Source organism: Curcuma longa, chromosome 5, assembly GCF_044706935.1.
Source record: "Curcuma longa cultivar G26 ecotype Majalengka, Jawa Barat chromosome 5, ITB_CL_G26_1.1, whole genome shotgun sequence".
NCBI classification, from domain to species: domain Eukaryota; kingdom Viridiplantae; phylum Streptophyta; class Magnoliopsida; order Zingiberales; family Zingiberaceae; genus Curcuma; species Curcuma longa.
Window position 1 is genome coordinate 1,020,419 of NC_133865.1, and position 8,073 is coordinate 1,028,491.

An 8,073-nucleotide genomic window follows, 5' to 3' on the forward strand; every position below is an offset into this window, starting at 1 on the left:
ATTGTTGAAGATCGGGAGATGGCTAGAGAGGGGGGGGAGTGAATAGCCTCTCTTTGCAAATCGATTTTCTCCTACAAAATCTTAGTACGCAGTGGAAAATAGAAGAAAATAACTAATAAAACAAAGACAATGCTAACACGAGGATATACGAGGTTCGGGGATAACTTGCCCCTACTCCTCGGCGTGTCCGTAAGGTGGACGATCCCTTGATCTTCGGTAGATCACACCCCGGATGAATCCGGCTAGATAATGTCTCCTTCTCGGTGGAGTGACCTCTCCACAGCCAATCTCAAGAATATATGTTAGGCACAGAGATTATAAGAAGGAGGTTGAGGCCAATAAAATAGTGAACTTACAGCACAGCCTCAACACAAAAACCTCAAAGCAGAAGCTTCCCGAGAGCAAGAGCACCAGCTCCTTGCACCACCTCAGGCAGAGAGCTTCAAAGAAGAGCAATGAATGCAAGCAGAGAACACAGCACAGCAAGCACACACACAGCCTTGCTTCTTTTCGTTTGTTAGTTCTCTCTACTCCTTCATCTCCTTCTTTTAGTCTCTTCTCTTCTGCTCGTTCAACGGTCGCCTGAGTCCACTGCACACTGAGCCAGTTGCTGAGCCATCTGAGCTCTCCAGCACCACTGAGGTCTCTCCTCCAGTTGCTGGACCACGCTCCTCTCAGCACACTGATCATCCTCCTGTTGCAGCTCAGTCTCCCGCTGTCTTTTACCTGAAAACCAAAGTGCGACAAACTGCACCAACGGAATGCCAAGCCTTGACCCTCCCTAGTCTTCATTTGAATTCAAATCCCATCTGCAAACTCAGCAAGTGATTAGCAAAGCATATATCAGAGTATCAGAGAATCAGAAATGAGCAGAAGCCTCTGAACACGATCAGAAAAATCTTAATCGATCAGGCCATCGATTAAACGTCGCAATTCGTTTCTCTGTAAACCGTGTAATCGATCAAGCCCAAGTAGTAATCGATTACCACATATCTTAATCGATCCGTTGATCGATTAAGATATGGTAATCGATCAGGTGATCGATTACCGATCGCTAATTCCGTTTCTCATTAAGCGTGTAGTCGATCAACAGATCGATTACCATTGACCATAATCGATTGCCCAATCGATTATGGTGTGTTCTGTGGGTTTTCCAAATTCTTACAGAATGCTCTGTAATCGATCATCAGGTCGATTAACCAACTAACCCTTGGTTAATCGATTCACCCATCGATTACACCAAAGTGAATTTGAATCCCATGCAATCTGATCACTTGGTTAACTTGGGTCTCACCCGAGCCAACCACATTGGATCATGTATTCAGAGAACAGACTCCCAAGCCTCCTCTGACAATGATCCGGTCCGAAGACAGGCTACCAAGCCTTCTCCGACCATAGTTCGGTACAGAGAACGAGCTACCAAGCCCTCTCTGACCTAATCTGGAGAACGAGCTACCGAGCCCTCTCCCACTCCATCTGGTCCAGAGAACGAGCTATCGAGCCCTTTCTGACCTAGTCCGGAGAACGAGCTACCGAGCCCTCTCTGACTCCATCTGGTCCAGAGAACAAGCTACCGAGCCCTCTCTGACCTAGTCCGGAGAATGAGCTACCGAGCCCTCTCCGACTCCATCTGGTCCAGAGAACAAGCTACCGAGTTCTCTCTAACCTAGTCCGGAGAACGAGCTACCGAGCCCTCTCTGACTCCATCTGGTCCAGAACGAGCTACGAGCCCTCTCTGACCTAGTCCGAAGAATGAGCTATCGAGCCCTCCCTCATCTGACCTAGTCCGGAGAACGAGCTACCAAGCCCTCTAAAATGACTCCATCTGGTCCAAAACAAGAACGAGCTACACATGAGGAGTCCAACTTCAACAGGTCATAACCTAGTCCGAAGAACAAGCTACCGAGCCCTCTCAAGAGGCCTCTCATCAAAAAAAGTTCATTGGTCAATCTGAATATATTAGTCAACTTAATTCTTATCTAACTAAAATGAACTTAAATCTGTGACTCAACATCAATGTAACAATCGGGACAAACTGGTTCAACTCCGATCTTTATATTGGACTGTAAGATGAGTTTTTCCACCTTTGAACAAGGTTCGGGAAGGAGACCACTAGTGGACGGGCGCCTCCCTTACATAGGCTTTGGATGTACTAACCATGGGGGATTAGGAACTAAGTAAATCCGTGGGTCCATGTGTTTTGTTTTCTAATTCCGCTGTGAGTTTTTCTTGATAGTAATGAACGATTTTGAAAAGCGACAACACACTATTCACCCCCTCTAGCGGGTTCCAGCGATCCTACAGACACTTGATATAAGACGGGAAGTCTAAGTGGGTCATGAAGGACCAGACACTTGGCACAAGATGAAAAGTCCAACTGAGTCAAGGTTGACTGGATTCTTGATGATCGGAAGTCCAACAGGGAGTTGGAAAGAGCAAAGTCTAAGTCGTTCAAGGTTGACCGGACACTTCATCATTTAAAGTTGAGAAGTCCAAGCGGATCATGGAGGACCAAACACTTGGAACGAGATGGAAAGTCCAAGTGTGTTAAAGTTGACCGGATACTTGGTGATTATAAGTCCAACAAGGAGGTTGACAAGAGAAAAATCCAAGTACGTCAAGGTTGATCGAACACTTAGTGATTTGTAGTTCTGGCAGGTCAAGGTTGATTGGATGTCAGGCAATAGCAAAGTCTTGGTAGATTGAGGTCAACTGGATACTAGATAATGAGAAAGTTTCGACAGGTCAAGGTTGACTAGATACTAAGCAACGAGGAAGCTCTGGCAGATCAAGATTGATCGAATGTTAGACAACGATAAAGTTTCGACAAGTCAAGGTTGATTGGATGTCAGACAATGAGGAAGTCTCAATAGGTTAAGGTTGATCGGATGTTAGGCAACGATAAAGTCTTGACAAATTAAGGTTGACTAGATACTAGGCAACGAGACATCTTGACAGGTCATGGATGACTGGATTCATGCAAAGGAATTCTAGAAATGAGAGAGCAAACTTCTGAAGACCATAACTTTTGACTCGAATATCAGAACGAGACGATTTTTGATGTGAAATGAAGCTTATTTAGAGATGTATCTTGTTACTCAAATCAATTTGACTGATTATGTGTATCAGTCGATTGATTTGGATCAGAACCAAATAAAAGTAAATCGATTTGATTGATTAGGATAATTAATCGGTTGGTGTTGTTTCAGAAGCATAAGAAATAAATTGATTCGATTGATATTTAAAAAATTAATAAAATTAGATAAGATTTTAGAAGGTTCAATGTTGTTATTTGGTCGCTGATGGAGTGTATTTTGGTTATTTTATTTTTATTTATATTCTTTATTTGTTTTGTCACTCACACCCTCAAAAATTAAAATTTACAATTAACCAAACCCCTAATTATCACTTAGGTAATATAGTAGAGGTCCGGATCATTTCTCATGGAATCAATGATGGAAGTTGTCCTAGACATATGGTGTAGGGTTTTTATTATTACTGACCTTATTCACTCCTAAATATCTACAAGATCCATTTATTAACTATTTAACTCTACAATTAACAAAAGAATACTAAGTCCACATAATTACAAATTAAGATCCATCATACATCACAATCACAAATCATTCACACAACATTATACATAAATAATTTATTAACACAAGCAAAAATATGGTAACCACAACATTCATTTAGTCATACACCTTAACATGGCTAGTTCATATCCAACAACATTCTTCAAACAAATTCTTCCAAAAACAAACCGATATAAGTTACACAACAACTTTGTTCTATCTATCACAATAATAACCTATTACATGAATTCCAATTCAACATACAACATACAAATTCCATTCGTACAACGTACAACAACATATAACATAAAACATACATCATACAACATACTTCCATTTATTAACATTACTCAAACAACATAAACCATACACCCATGAATTATTACTAACTCACACAGATGGTCAACATAATTAACACAATCCTATTCAATCATCACAACAACACAACCAAATCATTCATATGAAAAGCTATCACTACAACACAACCGAACCATTTGCAACTCAAATTCAAACCAACACATTCCATTCAAATTCCAACTCAAGTTCAACTGTCCAATTCATTAACCACTCAAGTTTAACATTCAAAATTATTAACAACACACAACCAAATCAAGTTTAACATTCAAAATTATTAACAACACACAACCGGATCAACAACTCAAGTTCACACCAACAACACATTCAATTGACACATAATGAGAATGAACAATGAAAATCAGGGGGTTTTCTTGATTGAAAGTAGCTAAAAAATAAAGGGAAAGAAAGAAATGCAATTCAGCTAGGGTTAGGATTTAGATTTCCCAATTCATCACATAACGAAGCCATCAACCCTTCGGTTGAATTGTGCCAACAGGGAGCTGGGTCTTGCCGGAGCAAACCGCTCATGGTGAGACACGATCGGAGAAGGCACACTTGGAATCCATCCTTTGCCCTGATTCCTGCTGCAAACCACAGACAAAACATCAGAAAACAAAGAATTAAAATCCCTTACCTTGCCTTTTCTGGTGACTGGCGGAGAATCAAAGCTGGTCGGTGATCCCCTACTGCAAATCGCAGATAGAGACCAGCTGATTCCCTACTACAAATCGTAGACAGAGCCCGACTATCACTCGGAACTTCTGTGGATGCGGAGGCTAGGGCTATCGCCGACTACCGCTTGTTGGAACAAACCGTTCACAATGGCGGAGCATTATTGATAGGGGAGGGGAGAATCCTCTCGCCAGAGCAAACCGCTCATGGTGGAAGTTCCTACAGATCGTCGGCGCTCGTCGATTGTCAGGATTGTCGGGCGCCGCTCGGGTGCTGATCGGGAAAACAGGGAAGAAGAAGAACGTGATGGAGCTCGGTGAGGAAGAAGAGAAAAATCATGATCAAGGAACTACAATGAACCCTAGCTCTGAACCCTACAAAAGTCAAATGCAATAAATTAATACCATAAGTTACCTCAAATTAAGAAGAAATAGAATAAAGACATAAATTTCATCCAAGATAAAGAAATAGACTAAAAGCCCAATTTATGCCATAAAAGATGATCAAAACAATCCAACATAACCCTGATTAATCCTGCCAAAAACCTACTTATCAGTCGCTGAATAAATTAGTCGATTAGTAGAGGATATCAATTGACTGATAGGCAAAATTTAACCCTAACAATAATTGTATAAGTAGGATTTTGCTTGAAGGAGAAGGCCCCAACTCTTGGGGATTAAGGATGAAGTACTACAACATTTTCAGACCAACACGAGGCTATTCCAAACAACAAAAATTATCCAAAGCAATATGTCATTTGTAAAGGTGTTTTTTGCTTTCATTTGTATTATATTCTTGTTTCTTGTTATAAGAATAAGCTTGTGAGAGACTTCTCCACTTTTAGAAGGTATCTGAAAAGGAGTTCATAGTGGAGATAGATAGCTCAGAGTGGACCCTTGGATTAGTCGCCTTAAGGAGGCAGATACCAACTAAAATCTTAGAGTTGTGTATGTGGAGTCATGTTTGAATCAAGGCTTCCACTGCGCATTTAAATGACTACCATAAGATTAAGACGAGAAGTGATCGAAGTTATTCACCTCCCTTAGCTCGCACGGGTCCTAACAAATTGTATCAGGGCCAGACCACTCCTCATCAGATTAACTACTGGAAGGAGTACAAAGCTACAGAAAAAGAAGAAGATGTGAGTTTAAACTCTTGGATAGTAACAAGTCATCTGATGTGCATAGGGTTTACATTTGTATTTATACTTTATTTGCACATCTTTGTGGTTTTCATGCTATATCTTGTGTGCATTGCGTCCCTTATCCTTGCATATGGCATTATATTCTATATTTCCTAGTTCGGGGGACTGCTCTTGTTTTTATATATTTCAGGATGAAAGATAGAGCAAAATCAGGCAAAATTGGAGTTACTGTTGAAGATAAGGCAAGACAGGGCCGTGCCTCATAGGCACGGCCGTGTCTAAAAGATTTCTGGCCGTGTTCAATAAGGCACGGGCGTGTTTCCATCCAGAACAACATCTAGCCCTGGCCGTGCCTCACAGGCACGGCCGTGCCATCATCCCTCTTCAGCAGCAGACAGGGCCGTGTCTACCAGACACGGCCGTGCTTCAGAACAGAAGACAGCCAAGGTTTGGTCGTGCCTCACAGGCACGGCCGTGCCTTCCATCAGAAGAAGAACACTGCTGTTGGCCGTGCTCACAAGGCACGACCGTGTTTCACCACAGAGAGGAGTCTCCAGCTGGCCGTGCCCTGCAAAACCTGAAGAAACAGGCTTTGGCCGTGCCTCAGAGGCATGACAGTGCCTTTCAACAGAGACACCACTGCTTTTGGCCGTGCCTAAAAGGCACGGGTGTGTCCCTGAGCCTTCACTGCTTCTAGCCGTGCCTCCCAGGCACGGCCGTGTGGACGGGGGTGTGTCTGACCTCGGGTTGCAGCTATAAATAGATATTTTTGGGACCCTAGCAAAGGGGGGAGACCTTTGGAGAGCCACCGGAGCTATTCTTGAGCCATCGAAGCCTATTCCGGAGCGAGATTCGACGATCCATCCACCAATCCGGCTGCTCCATCCCATCTTCATCTCATCTACGAAGAGTTCACAGTCCGAGGAAGAAGAAAATCATTGATAAGTCCTATTTTACTGCATTTCTTATGTATTCTTCGAAATAGGATGTATTCTCTTTATTCTTCTTTGTATTGTGCTCTCTCCGTCATGGAGTAGTTCCCTAGATTCTGGGATGTAGGATAAATCAGGTGTATTTGGATGATTGTAACTTGGATTTGTTAATCTACCGTTTCTTATGATTTGATTGTCTATTACCTTGTGGATTTATGCTTGTGTTGTGAATGATGAAATGTTTGTGTATGAATCTATGAGGGTAGAGATTAATTGTGATTTGAGGAATCATTAGGCCGTACATCGGGGCGCTTCGTGACAGGAAGAAAGCCTTGAACCGGGTGAGTTTCCGAGGGGTTTCTTAAATCATAATTAGTTTCTATGAGGGATAGTTAGCGGTTATTCATTGTTGGAGAGAGGTCCGTAAAAAAGATATCCTGTGACAGGGGATAAGATTTTAGTAGCATTCCGGGGCGCCTGAGTGACACAGGAAAGCCTTGAACCGGGCTATCTAGAATCACCTTGATCTAACAATGATGACGTAAGAACACCAATGATTTATTCCAAGGATACCTGACGAGGTCTAATTGGATATATTGGTTAGCGTCCCTACAATTGTACAATTATTGAGGAAAGGTAGAGGATCCAAGTCAATTAATCAATACTCTGAGGAGTCCGAAGTCCTAGGATCGCTTCATATCCATTGTCACAGTCGTTTCCTTTCTCTGAATTTAGGATTAAGTACTCTAGAGTGCTCCCTTCTCCCCCACAACAACTCATGCTCATTTTCTCTCCCATCTTTTTGTGCTAAATCTAGTAAGTAATTCCACGGTCCCTGTGGATCGATATTTTATTACTTGACGACAACCCGTATACTTGCGGGGAGCCTATCATCATCCGATTGATTGCTAGAAGCAGTCAACACTAAAGGGAGTTCGAATTTTGAAATGGATCTCCGAGATGGATTCAGATACGACATCTGAGTATGCCCACCATTTGGATTGGGAGGTTTTGATAATTGTAAATTAAGAATGGAGTATTTTTTGAAGAATATATAACAATGGTTTATTCTGATGGAAAGATTTGAAGCCCCAATGGATAGCAAAGGAAAACTCCTTAAGAAAAACAAATGGACCAAGGAACAACTTCAAAAATCAGAGATAAATGACAATGTAAATAAAATAGTAGTTAAATTAATTCCTAATGATATATTGTGTAAAATAGGTCAATTTCAAGATGCAAAGGAGATATAGAGTAAGTTGGCCAAGCTTCATGAAGTTTCAACCTCAATGCAAAGTGAAAGTGAATCCAAAGAGGGAGACTCATTGGAACAAGAAATTGAGGATTCGAAAGTTGAGAAGTGCTTAATATCCAAGGAGGACGATATGGAAGA